This window comes from Jatropha curcas, chromosome 11 (genome assembly GCF_041381405.1).
Source record: "Jatropha curcas cultivar XTBG-Jc1 chromosome 11, XTBG_Jcur_1.0, whole genome shotgun sequence".
Classification (NCBI taxonomy): domain Eukaryota; kingdom Viridiplantae; phylum Streptophyta; class Magnoliopsida; order Malpighiales; family Euphorbiaceae; genus Jatropha; species Jatropha curcas.
The window spans coordinates 23505311-23523820 of record NC_143161.1 but is presented as its reverse complement, the minus strand read 5'-3'; the positions used below and the strand labels follow the sequence as shown (position 1 = coordinate 23523820).

Genomic DNA, 18510 nt, shown 5'->3' with positions numbered 1-18510 from the left:
ACCAAAGACAAGGGAAAACTAAGGCATCAAGAGTCTTATTTAAATTTGTTAGAGCTTATGTTTAAGGTTAGTGTTCATAAATCCTCTTACCTTGCTTAAATTTTTGATTTTGTGAAGTTTATACTATTTGATAAAAATTGGGAATTTTATATGAAATGATTTGATTATTGAACTTTGGTGGTGAAAATGTGTTCTTGGGAGATTTGTAAGCATGCCTATGTGTTGAATTTATGAGGAAAACATTTTCTTCTTCATCCTCTAAGAGTGGCAGAACCTATTGATGAATAAGGCCTTAAGATTTCTTGTTATTCTTTGTGGATTTATGATTTTAAGATGATATTTGATGAGTATTTAGTATATGGTAGAAATCCCTACCTTGTATATGATTTAAGTAAGTTGAAATTAGGAAAAAGTGTTATTGGGTGTGATTAAGGACTGTTTTTCGATCCTTTTCATTTTCCATTGGTGTCTGAGTCCTTCATGAAAGTTGTAGCTCTACTTCTTAGCTTTCTAACCCATCCTCTTGTGTCCAATTTGGATATGTATAGCTCAACTTATGGCTAAAATACCTAAACTGACTCTGTTATGACGGGCCACATGTATCACTGAATTGAGTGCCCAGTTTGACCACTATAATGGTAATATTATGTTCTGAGTTCTTCATGAGAGTTGATACCCTATGTCTTGAGACTTCTCTAGTCTTGGATTGGTTTGATTTGAGTGTCTGGATAAGTAGGAATTTGATAAACATTGGGATTAGTTCTGCTGAATCAGGTCTGGACTATTGGTCTGTATTCCTAGCCATTTTTCACCATCTTACAGATTGATCTGGGCTATTGTCCCTTGATAACATTTGTATAATTTTGTCTTATCTTTCTAATGAATCAAACTTCACTTAATTTGGAGATCTAGAACTCAAGTTATATCTTAAAAACCCAGCAAAGGTCAATATTATATTAATGCTGGAAATTTTCTATGTCTTAAATCATAGATTTATTTGGATAAAAGTATGTATAAATTTTGTGTGATAAAGTTTTAGCATTTAATTGACAAAATAAAACATAAGTTTGAGAAGTGTTGTTGTGGATATGTTTAAATGGATATAAATTAGAAAGGTATGGAATTGATTTAGATAATGCATGACGAGGGTTGAAATGGATAATTTTGTGCATAAGAGTTATGTTAGCATGCTTGATTGGAGAAGCAAATTTCTGCCCTTAGTTTTCATTAAGAGGTCAAACCACCTTAGGATAATAATGCTTTCTTAATTATTTTACATATTTGAAATCTATGTGACTATTTTGATAACTTTCATATGTTTAGAGTTAAAAAAAAAAAAAAAAAAGAGTATTTAAGGTGTATGTGCTTTGAATCTTGAATAAGGAAAATATGATTTTATATGATAAGAAATTTCTTATAATAAATTTCATTGTGACTTTACGAAATTTTGAAAATAAAAGAAATTTATGAGAAATTTCCTATATTAAGTAATTATGTTTAAGATGAAGTTTTCAGTTACTACATTCTAAAGTAAGCTTACATTATGAATTTAAGAAGACTAAAGAATAAGACAAGTTTTATGATAAGTGTTATGAATTAAGAATTAAAACAAGGATTTTGGGCTCTAATATACTTAGTGTGAATTTGATGCGTGATTTGATTTTATTCTGTCTGATGAGCATGCTCCGCATTTGATGCCATTATGATAAGAAGCTATGATCATATGCTAGACACGTGGGTGTCTTCTGTTCTGTTAGGGCGGACGCGCTCTATATGTTCTGAATCTGTTGGCGACCTAAGACCATTCTGAATCTGTTCTAAAAACCTATCTGCTTCACTTTCTCCTAAATGTATGCGAGCCCTATGGAAAATATTTGTAAGACAATCAAACGAATTTAGTAAACCTTACTTTGGAAATTAAGGATTCTGTTATCAAATGAATTGTCAAAGCATGATATTTCGGTACATGGTATTAAAAATAAAGAGGATATGTATCGGCATAATAAATGTTCAAGTCATGAAGTTATGATTTGAAAGAATTAACTTATTATGTTATAATTATAAGTTTATTTGATATTCTAAGTAAAGAACTAAAGTATTTATAGTGATTAAATGTTTAAGTAAAGGATTTATGGTATAAAGAATTAAATGATTTATGTGATTAAGTAATAGTTCATTTGATATTTCTTTTGCTATAAATGTAAATGTATGTTGAAATTTAATGATTTTATGATTATAAATGATTTTACGAAAATTGTGTTTAAAGTAAGTTGCCATCGCAACTTTGGTAAGTATGTGAATTATGAGCACCACTGAGTTTTATACTCAGCGCGTCGATTTTTATCACGCGTAGGTTGAAGATGTGGTTGCTACTTGAAGATTAGAAGAATCGTATCAAAGCAGAAGTGACTAATTTGGTAGTAGTCGATTCAGATTTATGTACTTAAGAATTATGGCATGTATAATTATTACATTTTTTTGGAGATTATGTTATTTGAATTATAACTTAACTATGAAATAATAAATTATTTTGGTGTATATATGGAGATAAGCATAAGATTGATTAAATGAGTGAATATGACATATTTTAAGTCAGTTGATATGATTAGTTCATTAAGACTTGATATATATAATGAATGCAATTAATTGATGGATCTAAAATACTATTGAGGATTTATTCACTTATGAAAATATAAAAGTGTTATTGTGTTATAATGATTATTTGGAGACGTTGGAAGTTTAGAGTTTAATTGGGAGTATTTTGTATTCACATGTCTGGCGAGCTTAGTTTTAAAAGGGATATTCTTACAGTATTTCTGTAGGATTTTTCCCAATGTATATATTTAAAAAAAAAAATCTATTATAAAAAAAAATACTCGCTAAACTTGTGAATACTCAATTACTTCTACTTCATAATTTTAGTTTTATGATTTATATGTTAAGTTAAGACGGTGTCTCCGGCACCGAATATGGCATCCACCGTCGAGTCTCTCGGGACTGGGCGGTGGGTGTTATAGATCCATCGTCAATCATGACATTTCCTATTATCCCGCCTCTCACTTCTACCTTTATAAACAAAGCTTTGGTATGATTCCTTCCTTCAGGAGGAAGCTCGTCATCAGAAAAGGTGATTGAGGACGTGTTGATTTTTTCCAAAAGTTGGAATTTGGAAAGAATCGAAATGAACAAGCTTGGTTGATTTTATTTAGTAAATTGGTTTTCTTTATTAAACCATTCGTTAATCCTCGGAAAATGGTTCTCTTATTTTGGTAAGAGTTTAATTTTTTTGGAGTTGCCACCCTTATTAGGGAAAATTCTCAAATTAGTCGATTCTTTGGAATCTACTAACTTAGTTTTGAACCGGAGATGGGGTTCGGCAGTTAGCTACGATAGGGGAAGGTGTTACGCACCCCTTATTGCCCAGTTAAACCGACTCCACATTGTCCAAAGATTCACAATTAACACAAATAATGCGATTAACTATAAATAAGGTGAAAATACTCTTTGATGCAATTTTGGAAAACAATGCCAATCACATTTTTAGATGAAATATAAAGCATAAAAACATAATGTGAACATCCACAAAGAAAGAGGGAGGAGAAAAGAGTTACAAACCATCCCTAAATATATAATCTACCCTTATCCCTCCGAATTTTTCAATTCCCAAACTAATTACTACATTCAAGCTTTACTTAAGATCCATTAAGATCTCATTACATTTTGCAATAATAAAACACTAAAGCACAATAAGGAAGATAAATCATACAAACATAAAGCAAGCATTATTCACAGAATAATAAAACATAAATTCCCAACCATCATCACTCATTCACTCACAAAAAAGAAGATATGATGCATGTACAAGATACAAGATTGATGAATAAGGGGTTAGCACAATAATAAACATAAGGAATTAAATTCAAAGGCACAAAATTAAAAGGAAAAAATAATAAAATGTTGAAAAAGTAAATAACAATAATTAAAAGACATGAATTTAAATAGTTAATCAAGATTTAAGCTCATGGTCTTAATGCTCATCAAGGATCAAATTCACCAATCATTGCTCTCACCCTTGTTTTTATTATTTATTAGAGCCATTTATGACAAAAAAATGCATCCTAAACCTCTTAAGGTTGGGGCTTGGTCACTGGATCTCCGAATCGGGGCCATTGATTGATTATTAAACACACTGAACCTCTGAAACGAAGGGCACGGCACAATAGGGGTGTCGCGTGAGCCCCACACAGTGGCGCGAGGCCCTTCCCAAATCAGGAAGGTTTCAGGTGAAGAGCGAGTCAAGAACAAGGGATCTGGGCTCATGTGGCACGAGCCACACATAGTGGCTTGCGCCACTAGCTTAGGCTGTGCACCACAGAGGCACATAAATTTCTTATTGGTTGATCCTAGATTTTCCTCACAACCAGACTCAAAAGAGGTGTTTAAAACACCGAAAAGGAAGAGAAAAAGACGAAAGAATGAATTTAAAGTTTCCAGAAACTACCTTTTGATGATTTCTTTGAAGCTTGGTTCAAAAATGGATGAAGAAACCAAAACACTTGGTTCTTGATCCAATAATCTAAGATTTAAGATTAAGGTGTGGGTTTTTGGGATTTTTTGATTGATCTCAGAGGGTTTTTCATTGAATAATTATTAAAAGGAATCCTGATCCACTTTTATACAAAAAACGGTGTATCATCACTGAACCTTTTAGGGACAAAATTTGAGCATCCACAGTTTGCCCCCACTTTAATAATATTTTGCTTTTAAGCAAAATGTCATCAAAGTGTAAAGTTGATGCATAAGTAAGAAAATACTTATCTCATTTGCATTGCATAAATGACTTTGATAGATGAAGTGCGCCATTTAAGCGGCTTTGCTGATGTGAGTTTCCAATTGGCGATTGTTGGGAGCGCGAGTTACGCCATGGTGACTGTTGCAACTTCTGCGGCTGACTGCCCCAATCGGCGGCATTGATAAAATGCAATGATTGTCCTTTTGACTGTGAAATATGAAATAAGATAGCCATTAAGGATGGCTTTAGTTGGGTGCCACTTGGGACGACTTCAACGGATGAATGAAAGTGCCACCTAGGATGGCTCAGTTTTGAAATGCTCCACTTGGGGAGGTTGGACGGTGAAAGAGAAATGAGATGCGCCATTTGGGACGGCTTCAGGGGTGTGCCACTTAGGATAACATCAATGGATGAATGAGTGCGCCACCTGGGACGACTCGATGCGCCACTTGGGACGGCTTGATTCTAGGATGCTCCACTTGGCGAGGTGTGCCACTTGGGACGGCTTGATTTTGGGATACTCCGCTTGTGGAGGTTTGTCACTTGGGATGCCTTGATTCTGGGATGCTCCGCTTGGGGAGGTGCGCCACTTGGGACGACTTTGGTTCACAACTTGGGACGGCTTTAATTTTGGGATACTCTGCCTAGGGAGGTGTGCCACTTGGGACGGCTTGATTCTGGGATGCTCCGCTTGGGGAGGTACGCCACTTGGGACAGATTGATTCTGAGATGCTCCGCTTCTACAAGTACGCCACTTGGGTCGGCTTTGGGTTTTCCTACCTCAGGGGTCTTACGGTTTTCCTGCCTTACAGGTCTTACGGTGCGGACTGGGAGGTGCCTAAAAAATAATTTTAGCAACACGAGGGAAGAGGCTCTTTGGCCGGTTATGGTTAGAAATTTCAAGATTAGGCCTGGCAAAGTTTGCCCGTGTGACACGTGATTTTGCATAAAGATGCATGATTTTACATAAAAATGCGTGATTTTATGTGAATTCATATGTGTGTGTGAGAGTTTCTGTGAATTTAAATGTGTTTTTTTTAGAATTTATGTGAATTAATTGAAAATTGTGCCATGGCATGCAAAATGAGACAACTTACTTGTGGCCAGCGATGTGTTGCCCCTATTTAGGCGGCTAACCGTTGACGAGTTACCGACTAAGTATGAGAGTTGGTCACGGTTAACAGACCTCTGGGCCAAATCAGGCCCGAAGGTTTAAGTCGGGTTCATAGGCCCATTAACCTTTATAAAAGGTGAAAGTGACATATTTGTCACTTTCAACCTAACTTGCCCTCTTTCTTTTCAAATTCTCTTTTTTCTTATTTTCGATTCTTTGGCAACCGAAGCTCATGGGATTGGTTTCCTGCTGATGTTGTGATCAATCCCATGACTCATCCTTTGTGCTATGGGATGAAATTACGGGAGTTTGTTTGGGATACGGAGACTGCAATTAGTCTGTGGCATGATTTGCCCAACCACCTTTGTTGGTGCACAATCGAGGTATTCTGAAACTTTTTCTTTGTGTTTCCTGCATTATTAAGGCTAGAAACATGCAAACATTAGGTTAAAAATTAGACATTAATTTGAAATTACCTAATTGGTTGTTTTGGGTGTTTTGGTTCTGTGGTGGGCCATTGTGGCGTGTGCCACAGTGGCTGTGGCATGCGCCCCTTTGAAGTCTGTTTGGTTGGTCTACATCCTTGTGGCCTGCTCCATAGCACTTGTGGCTTGCGCCACTTGAGCAGTGGCTTGCGCAACAATGACTGTGTAACAACTAATTTTTATAGTTTTCTGTCATTTTTCTTGCTTACTTGCACAAAAAATATAAGAATATATGCTTGTGCACCTTATTAGCATACTTACACTAGTTTATTTTTGTAGAAGGAACCTATTAGCACGGGCCTACCTCTTTTATCTACTGTCAACTACCTTGTTCACTAATCATGGTAGCGACGCAGATTGGGTGCTGCTACCACCGCTTCAAAACTTGGATGCGACGAGGCAGTTCAATTGGGGAGTTGCTACCTTGTCATACCTTTACTATGACATGGACTTGTGCATCCGTGGAGCACACCTGAAGGTTGGATACAAGCACGTCATAGAGGTATGAAAACAACTTTTCTTTGAAGCTTTTTTTTCTGTTTCCTATTATTTTTTTTCTTGCTTGCTTTTTCGTCTTATTTACTGATTTCTGCCTTTTTTTTGGTGGTAGGAGATGGCCTAAATGATATGAAATAATGAGTACTTCGTGTTAGGCAAGCTATAAAATATGTGAAACAATCTCCATCAAGATTAGAAAGATTTAAAAAATGTTTGTTAGAGGAGAAAATTCAAAGTAAAAAGTTTTTATGCCTTGATGTTTCTACTAGATGGAACTCTACTTATATGATGTTAGATGCTGCTTGTAAGCTTCAAAAAGCATTTGACAGGTATGATTTAGAAGATTCTCATTATGAAAGTGAGTTAGGAGAAAAGGAGGGTGGCGGAAAGCCTATTGATGAGGATTGGGTTTCTGTTGGTAGGTTGGTAACTTTCTTAGAAAATTTTTATGAGTTGACGTTGTGTGTTTCTGGCTCTTTGTATGTGACATCTAATAATGTTTTTCATGAGATGATTGCTATGGATGCTCTTTGAATGAATTGGCTAAGAGTTCTAATTTGCACGTGTCTTTGATGGCTGATAAAATGAAACAGAAAGTATTACAAGTATTAGGGAAAGCATCTGAGGATTAATTTGATGATTTTTGTTGTTTTTGTGCTTGATCCTCGCTATAAAATGAGTTTATTGCAATAGGCACTTAATCAAATATTTGATAATTATACTTCAAGTTCTATTGTTAAAAGAGTGAGGGATATTATTCATTCTATGTTTGAAGAGTACAAGAGTCGTAGTTCTTCATTTAGAAGTGAGATAGTTTCACAAGTTGTTGAAACAAATCAAGCTTCTAATGATGTGGTGGATAGTCTCCAACCTTCCCAAAAGATAAGGCAAATAATGAAAGAAAAATATAATAAGCATAGGTGTGAGAAAAACTTTCGAGAAATCAAATCTGAATTAGGCAAATATCTTGAGGAAGATTGTGTTGGAGATGAAGATGAATTTGAGATTTTATGGTGGTGGAAGCAATTGGTTTTAGGTTTCCTATACTTGCAGCGATGGCATGTGATGTATTAGCCATTCCTGTCTCTACTGTTGCTTCAGAAGCTGCTTTAGTACTGGAGGTCGTATTCTTGACAACTTTAGGAGTTCTCTATCTCCAAAAGTTGTAGAGGCTCTCTTATGTGGACAAGATTGGCTTCGAGTTTCTCCATTTCCAATCAATTATGAAGAGTTACAAGAGGACATTCAACAACTTGAGGAAGGTACATATTATAATATTTAATTTTTTTATTCAATTTATATTTAAATATAAATTTTAACACTCATCATGGTTTTTTTATGCATAGATTTGTCAAGATTATCAAGTGAGATTGAAACAGAAATTGACATGGATGCTTGAAACACGAAAGTCTGGATGCTCATATTCTCTTGGATTGTAAATTATGGCTTTAGTTGTAATATCTTATGTTTTATTAGACTATATTGTTTGAAATATTTTAATATGCTTAGACATATAACTTTATGTCCTTTTTTGTCAATTTCTATTATGAATATGACGATGTACATTGAAATATCCTAATATGAATGATATAATCTTTTATTGACATGATAATATTTTTATTAAGTTTTTAATTATATGAACTGAATTATTGAATGTTAAGAGTGAAGTATACTTTTATGTCTGTAAATTAACATGTAAGATTAAATATATTGAACTTAAGTTTACATGTGACATTAATTTATTATTTTCTAAATTAAATCTTTTTAGTATATGTAGAAATTTGGTTTTTATTCTTTATTAAATTTAAAAATTTCTTATCTTAAAATATGCCATAATGGGTTAGATTTATATTTACGGTTAAGAAATTTGGAACTGTCGAATTTCAAACTGAATTTTGATGGAATTGTATGGAATAAAATTTTAAATTTCAAAATATATTTGGAACAGAATGGAATGTAATTTTAAATTCCAAAATATTTTGGAATGAAATTGAAATGGAGTCATTCCATTCCATACCGTTCGAAACACCCCTATACTCGAATGGGTTTCTATTCCTCACGTGATCATTTGTAATGCTAAAGAAATTGATATTCTTAATTTATATTTTTCAAAAAGATATATATTTTTTGAAAACTGAAAAAAATAATAAATAATTAACAAAAATTTTAAATACTCATTATTGTTTACATACTAAAAGAAACATATAGGGGGTAATTTTATCAATGCAATCCATAAACTAATTAATATATATAGAATGAAAATATAAAGTGATAGAGTATAAATATCCTTACCTAAAAAAATAAAATATAGTTAGTTAATTTTATTTTAGAAGAGAATAAATGATCAAAATTTATTTTGCTTAATCACTTTATAGCCAAGTTATTTGCTGATTATCAATGGAGCAGTAGATTAGAGGAGGGTACTCAGCCAAGTACTTGTAATTCATGTGATGATTTTGCTTGGTTATGGATATGCGCAATGGGTGGCTGAACGTGTGGTTCAAAAAGAAAAAGAAAAAGAAAAACACGTGCAAATATTTGCGTGTTGTTTCTCAATTTTGGTAGTACCGACCACAGATTTTTTTGGCAACTAGGAGTGTGCGTTGGACTGCACAAATCCCCATCAATTCCTTAAAACCACCCTGAATTTTCAATTGGGGAAAATAGCTATCTATTAATTTAATAGTCACGTCTCAAATTTTATTCTGAAAATATGATACGAACACAAAATAAAAGATAATTTTTAAAAGAAAAATTAAAAAGTTTTCAAAATTATATATTTTGAACTTTAATTTACAAATTCTAATAAAAAGACAAGAAAAGAATATTACAGAATCAGAAGAACAAGTCCACAACTTGTAAATTAAAATTAAAAAAAATTAAATTCATGATCAACCGGCTTTAAGCCTGTTGTACATAGCAAATATGATATCTTTATACTTTTTTGGTAGACTTAATGATGCAAATCCATTAAATATTAATCATGTAGTTTTAAGTATAAAAAAGAAGCAATTGAAGAGGATTATAATTATGTAAAAAAGACATGATTGCGGCAATCATTCTTAATTAATAAAAGTTTAATATAATAAATAAAATCAATTAAATAAATTATTGATTGTCAAAAGTAATTAAAAAAATATATATATATATATATATATAGTGATATGATATGACAAAACTTTATTCTAATTCCTAATTAGAACTTCCTAATCAGAATGAGACAAAATTAACTAATTAATTAATAATATAATAAATTCCTAATAAAAATTGTACAAAACTTTACCTTCTAATTAGAATGGTATAAAACTTGCTAGTCAAATTATAATATTATTATAAATTTGTAATATTAAAATAATAAATATAATAAACTTTATGAAGATAGGTTGATCTATAATAAATAATGCCCCCACAATAATAAGGTAACATGAATAATTTTGATTTAAATATAATGAACTCCCTAATTAGTTTATTTTAATTACGTACAAGGCAAGGTCAATATATTACAATAATAAAATTCCTAATTAGTTTAAAAATTACGTATAAAGCTAGGTCAATATGTTATAATAATATTACATACAAAAAGCTAATATTACCAATAAAAGAATTTTAGATTCAACCAATAAAATTAAATATTTAAATATATTACATTCTTATCATATTTAATATATAACTTACATAGCTCATAATATAATTTTTTAATTTATCCAATAAAATTTAGATTTCAATAGAAAATTAATATAACTAATCAAAAATTAAATTATGATTATTTTTCATCAATAAAAATTAAAATCCTTAATGATATTTTTGTCGGTCCGTAAACTTAATAGGGATGTTTTGGCAATCCCAATGTTACCCCATTTATAATTTTGTAGTATATTATTTCTTTTATAATATGCATTGCACGTTAACTATACTTGTTCTTTGTACTCATTTAATTTTTTTTATTTATATAATATTGCAATATAAGTTTTTATTTATTTTAAAATGAATACTACGGTTAATTTATATTATACTTTGTCTTAGAAACTACTTGAAATCAATAACGGAGCTAGAATTTATTGATAGGGGGCGAAGATATATTTGTCATTTCACAACAGATAAAAAATAAATCTGATTTAAAAGCGTCTAAAATTAGTGTAATCACATAAACAAATTGTCATGACCCGTTTCCATAGGCCGGATCGGCATTAAGGCCTAGGTAAGCTTAAAGCCCGCAAGGCCCGTAGTAAGCCTAAAACACTAAAATCTACTATCTCAATATAAATTTCAAATATTCATCTCATATTACTAGGAAAAAATAAATCCCAAGATTTTATTATATCTCAGCCCAAATTTATCATCTTCAACATTCCACAGTTCGAGCCCAATTTACAATACATCACATTTCTAATATGGGCTCACAGAATTATTTTATCTATGTTAATACACGACTAAATGTATGTAAGTTCTATAACTGCGGAGTTCACTAACAAATATATACAAATAAGTTTTCGTACATTTATCTATTTAATGAATTAATACTAAAATTAGATAATTCTTTACTGACATTGAAAGAAACAGAGCTAGGATTTAGGAAAAGTTACTTCCTCAAAGATTAAACAAAAGAGTCATGAGTTTATTAATGAATACTAATTATTGCACAACATATGCATTCACACGAATGTGTAAATAATTAAATCTAGTCATCCGACTAGTTATATGATCACGCGGCCAGTCACACAAATAGCATATCACTAGCACTCACAATTATTAACATCTTCACATAATCACATCACGTGGAAATTGGTCTGTGGCGTCACCGAAACCCCCAATGAGCCGTCCTCACACATGGCTCACCCTCTCATAACGTGTGCACCAGAGAGCTGATCCCCATACATGGCCGACCAGTCTAATCCTCACTTGATCAGCCCTCTCATTGTCTTTCCATTCTCTCTTTTCTTTTCCATACCAACAGGAGGTCACCCTGTGGTTTATCCATATTATCCATATCATATCATCAGGTGCACACAGAGCGCCGATCTCCCATACGACCAATGGTCTCGTAGATCGCCCTTACAAACCCATAATGACTCACTCCATTCCAACTCTCCACAAACATGGCAAAATATTGTTACATTACAACTAATCAAGCATTGTAATTAAATGCAGACATATTGATCAATTGAACATCGTAATGCAATGCACAATTAGACATCCATATTACTCAAATGCAAATAAATAAATAAATAGTATTAATAATAAACAACAATGATAAAATAAATAATAATAATAAACAATAATAATGAAAATAAATAAATAATTGAATAATTAAATGAATAGTAATGATAATAATAAAATAATTAGAGCACTTTATTTATTATGTATCAAGTTATAGAATTAATCTAAATAAACTTATTAATTATGTTATTAATTAAGACTAGTCTAGGTTCTATCGAAATTTCGGCAGCACCTTCCCTAAAATTTGACTAAACCTCAATTCAACAGTAGGTTTTCAAAGCCCATCCTTCGAGCAAATCCAAAATAACTAACCCCGTCCGCCATAACTAGTATCCATTCATTTAATCCCTTACTCAATTCACACAGCCCATTCATCGGACAATCAATCCAAATAACCCATCCTCCATATCAATAATAATAATAATAATAATAATAATATAAATATCTAATCACAATACAAAACTTTAATTATTAATATTCCATTCTTAAGCATCATTATTGACTGTTTACTACTTACACCAAAGATTTCTTTACCTTGCTATCTAAGGTTAAGCTGATTTATAAAGTAACTAATGAACATAAACATCTACCTAACCTCCACTTCCTACTAGCCTAAAGTATCCATATATTTTCAAATAACAACTAATTTACAATTTAGGCAATAGATAGCCAACTACTTGCCACTGGGTTCATATTTCATGTTATAGCGCAGCTAATTCAAGATTTTATACATATGTGTAAAACCAAGACTTCAACTAATTTTAAATCATACTAACAATAATCCTAATTATTTCATAATGCTAGCTAGCTCCAAATATGCACTTAATTGCACCTAATAAAATTTCAAATTCTATCCTTTAAAATCTATGATTAAATCCTCCTAAAATCTCCAATTAAATCAGAAACTTCAACCTAAAATTTCAAAGTCCCACAATTACTTATCTATTGGGAATCAACTAAATTACCCAATAAATTAGGCTTGGAATTTATATCAAAAATTAAAAAAAACTGGGTCTTAGAACGTACCGATCGAAAATCGAATAACATTTCCACGATCCACGCTAGGAGATGAAAATTTTGTCCTTTAGTACCTCGCCAGAGGCTCGCCGGCTGGTAGCTGGACCACCACCGTACACGGTGGCCGGAAAAGTCAAAACTACCGAGAAATTTGCAATGATCATACCATTCGACTCAAAATTTACGAAGGATTCCATTTCCGGCGTTAGTTTAGTGAGATCAGCCCTCTAATTGGACAAAGTTGGCTCGATAGCCGCTTCACCGCCGCCTTTAATGGCACTTCCACTTCACGGGCTCTATCTTCAAAATTAATGGAGGGAAAGTGTTCTGGAGGTGACTAGGAGTCGATTGGGACCCTTCCCGACGTCTGAGATCAACTGAACAGTGAGATTTCGTAGGAGAATCGAAGGCGAGGGTGTTGTCAACAGAGACAGTGCCGTTTCGCAATGATCGGAGCTTGTTACGCGTGCCTGAGACCGGCGGAGGGACCAGCGCCTCAAGGAGAGTTGGCCGCCACCCTTACTCTCGTCAGCGGTGGTCGGAAACGCAGTGCATGAGGGAGGGGGAGGGTGTCGCACCTCCGGACCAAGAAGGAGAAGAAAAGAAAAAAAAAAAGAGAAGAAAGGAAAAAATCTCGGCTTCTAGACCATTTCGGTTCGATTCAAACTGGTTTGGTCTAATTCAATGATTTGACTCAATTTGCTTGGTTTTCGGGTTCAGTTTGATTTATTCTCATTATTTTAATATTTAACGTCCAATGCCTTTCTTAAGCAGTTTAGAAAATTCTCGATTCAACTATACTTTGGGCTTAGGCCCAACTCGGGAATTGCGCACAGTCAGAGATTGTATAGTACTAGTAGCCCACACAATTAAAAATTTTAATTTTTGATTTATAGAAATTCAAAAGTTTTAAAAATAAAAATTCGGGGTGTTTCACAAATATATTACATATGGTCAAAATTTTTTTTATGAAAAAAGCATAAATGACAACAAAATAACAAAGATTTTTTTAGTATACATAATTACTGTCAATAGGAAAGAAATAATGTTCTAAAATTTATATATTAGAAATTACAATGAAAATAACTATTAATATTTAAAAATTAAAATATGTTATTTTAATTTTAAAATTCAATCAATTCAATTTCATGTTATTTTCTAAAGACTATTAAAATAGAATCATGAATTATAATATTAAACTTATTTCTTTGAATAAATTAAATATCATGTTATCATTCAATAAATTCTAATATTTTTTTGAGTTGTTAAGATTTATAAAGAATTAAAATATAAATTTATAATACTATTGTTTATTTTAATATTAATGTGAATTTTATATATTCATAAAATGAAATTAAATTCAAAAATAAATTTTAAAAAAGAATGTAAACTTAAATAAGCTAAAATTAAAATTAATAATATAAGTTATTCAAAGGTAACAAAAAATAATTTATGAGAATTGTGGGATGTTGTGTGCTTATTTATGTGTATATATTTAAACTAAATCTATATATAAGAACTAATTAAAAAACTTAAACTAAAAAAAATAAAAAAAAAACTAAAAAATAAAAAAAATGTGTACCGCAGGATCAATGAAGGAATCAACAAGTGTCTTACTACTGCCTCCGTCACTTGTAACGATGTTTTTATATAATTAATTCTATTTTTATATAATGAAGTATTTTCAAAATAAAGTTTAATTTAATCCCTAAACTTAATTTTAACCCCTAATTTATATATGTAGATTATTGAAATCCTAATAAGTGTCCAAAAAATAAATTAAGCCATCACTTAATCCTTAACTCCTGTCTCCAAACCCTAAATCAATATCTATATATTTATAATGGAAAAATAAAAGATAAAAAAATTTATTTTTTACTGTTAGGTAAAAAAATGAAAAAATGATTTGAATTATTTAAAAATTACACAAGCTAGAATAAAAATGGTTATTGCTTTGGTTATATTGACAATATTAATTAGGACATTAATAAAATGAATAAATGCTCATATATTTTAATTTTTTCCAAGTTTTCTAAATACTATTTTTCTTTTAAGTCAAATAGATTTAGAATATAACAGAAAAAATATCAAAAAATTAAAAATGTTTAATAATTAAAATGATATCTATTTTTTGTAAGAGATAGTAATTACAAATCATTTCAGTAAAAAAAATAAAAACTAAAAAATTATTATTAGCAATATAATTCTCTAGATCTCAACCTATAATAAGAAATAAATTATTTTAAAAAAATATCGATTTTGAATCTTAAAAATCAGCCCACTTGTAATGAAATTTGATTTTAATGGACAAAAAAATAGCTCAAACTAAGTAAAAAGATATATCCAATCAAATTATACAAACATAAAGAAAAAAATAATATTAAATAAAAGAATATATATTTTCCCTTTATATCTTTCTTAAATAAAATATTTTAAATCACAATCAAATAATAAAATTAAATATTCAAAAATTAATTTAAAATTAAAAAATTAAAAAATTTTCAAATATCTTATTATCATATGTTTATTTAAATAAAATAAATTTACAAAATTACAATTTATAAATTTTGAAATATTTTATTATCTATATATATTTATTTAAAAATTAATTTAATAAAATATGTCAAATCAAAGAACATTATATATGTTTTTAAATAAAAAATTTTTAATTGACCAGTTTAAGGTAATACAATTAACAGTATAATTGGAAATGTCATTGTCACCTTTCATTCCCACATTATATATATATATATATATATATATATATATATAATGAGTGAAAATAATTAATTAACACAGGTTGCAACTGGCAACTAACAGCACGTGATTCACACACTCTTTTGTTAACTGAAAAAAAAAGCTTGTTAGTATCTTCCACGCGTCTCTACAGACGTGTCTCTCTCGGAAGTTCAGTGTGGCCTTTGTCATGTCATGGACACGTTTGTATTAGTACCGTTAGGACAGCCTTCTAGTTTGGCGGCCTCAAAACGAGGGGATTAACTTCAATGTCCAAGTCCAACAATTAGATAAGAATATGTTACTTTTTAACTAGGATGTACGTGGGTAGAATTGAGACGGGAATTGCATAATTGTTAGTTCCTTCTTGAAATATAAGGATATAAAACATAGAGTTTCAATTCCTCTTAATAAATAAGTAGTCATATATCATCCCATTTCATTATTTGGAATGACAATATGAGAATTTAAATTTACGAAATAAAATGAAATGAATCGAATCAAAGATCTATCAAGATCTTTTATAATTTTATTAAATTATTTTTCATAAAAAAAGATAAAATTACTATACTCATCGATTACAATTCAAACAAAATTCATTTATATAAGTTTGAGTAAAAAAAAATTCATAATTAATTCAATCATTGCTCATCTACTACTAAAGTTATAATAAAAATTTTTTAAGTAGTTACTCTCTAAATTAATAAGGAATAAAACAAAATAATGTAAAAACTATATAATCCCTCCATTCTATTTATATAGAGAAAATCAAACTTTCTTTAGGATTAAGCAGGTGGATTTTTGTGGATTTTTTTCCTAATTACAATTGAAAAGATAATTAATTATCCCATGGTAAAGGTGTTAGATTATTTAATAATCTATATGTGGCCCATGTGATTAAAGGGCTGGTTCTAATTAAGGTAGCCCAAGATGATGGTTATTGGGCTTAATGCATAAGAACCAGCTAGGGTTTTAATACCCTTCCTCTGCCTTATAAAAGTAAAAGGAATCGACAGCTTAGGGTAGACACAGAAAAGAAAACAAAATAGAGAGTGTGACGGCTGCCTCAAACACATACGGTGATAGCTTGTTTGAGAGAGCTCATAAAAGAAACTTCTATAGCTGTTGATTATTCTTTGACCATTAAGAGAGCACTTACAGACAAAAGGCCAGAGTGAAAAAATGTAGATCTGTTGTTACGTTGAGAATCGAATTGCCGCAACGAGGTACCCCATAACATAGATCTGCTGTTATGGATCAAGGTACGCTTCCGATTATTGTATATTCATGTCAAACAAATTCTATGAACAATAGATCTAGGCTATATTAAATTTTATTCAACATGTGGTATCAAAGCCTATACCTGTTCTAGATTTGTTTGATAGCGTTTTATTTGGCTTAATTAATGAAAATTAATTTCGTATTGTGAAGTTGATTTATATGGTATACGCGAAGCCAAAATTATAGAAATTTGAAAACTATTTGTTTTCTTTATGCTTTATAAATTATTTTGTTGTTATTTATAGAGAATGGTTATGATATATTATTAGGTTATGTCGTTAAAGTTTTGAGATCTTAATTTGATCTCATAAAAGTTTTGCATAAATCAATGTTTAATGAATGGAAAACTTGTTAGTCACCAAAGTGGCCTTGTTTGGAATGTTTTAGACATTGATTATGCAGTTTTCAATTGATCATATTTGTGTGATGCCATTATATGACATGAAAGTTAAAATTGAACAATTGAGTTTGTTGATTATAATTTGTTAGGTTACCCAAAGGTAGACCATTATTATAATCAATGGCATTAAAGAGACTTATCATTGTACTAATTAATATGAATATATATCCAAAGATAACATGCATATTGTATGGAGCGTTATTGAATAATTGAATGGAATAAAAAAAAAGGGTAACTGGATTCTAGAAAGGAGCACGGACGTGCTGTAATGAAACACGGGCGTGCTTCTCTCTGACTTGCATAAAGGCTCGCAAGTTGCTCCACAATGAAAGTCTATTAAAGTATTTTTCTTCTTGGCATCATTATTGATTAAAGCTATGCATTTAAATATTACCCAAAGGTGAATCTAGATGCATAATTAAAGTTGTTATTGGTTTGAATCCATTTTATGTTTACTCAAAGCATTAACGTATGAGTATATGTGTAATGTTGCAGCTTCTTTTAACATGTTTGTTATGGGCACTGGGTTGATTAAGTTCAATGGATTGAACTATGCTGATTGGTCCGAACAAATCCATTATCAGTTAGGAGTTCTGGACTTGGATTTGGCATTAGTCTCTGAAAAGCCAGCAGCCATTACAGAGACCAGCACTGAAGCTGACAAGTCCCATTATGAGGCTTGGGAGCGGTCTAAAAGGCTGAGCTTGAACTTAATGAGGATGATAATGGCTGAAAATGTTAAGCCATCAATGCCCAGAACAGACAATGCTAGAGAGTGCATGCTGAAAATTAAGGAATACTCCCAATCGGACATAGCTGACAAGTCCATCGTAGGATCCTTGATGAGTGAGCTAACGACCAAGAAGTTTGATTGGTCACAATCCATTCATGATCATGTGACAGGCATGCAGAATTTGGCAGCCAAACTGAAATCAATGGGAATGGATGTGATCCTTTTTAGTTCAATTTA

General features: G+C 31.2%; 1 pseudogene; it reads left to right on the top strand.

Moving 5' to 3' along the window:
- The first annotated feature begins 5232 nt into the window (after positions 1 to 5232).
- Positions 5233 to 8288, top strand: LOC149492770 (zinc finger BED domain-containing protein RICESLEEPER 2-like; annotated as a pseudogene).
- The last annotated feature ends 10222 nt before the right edge of the window (positions 8289 to 18510 follow it).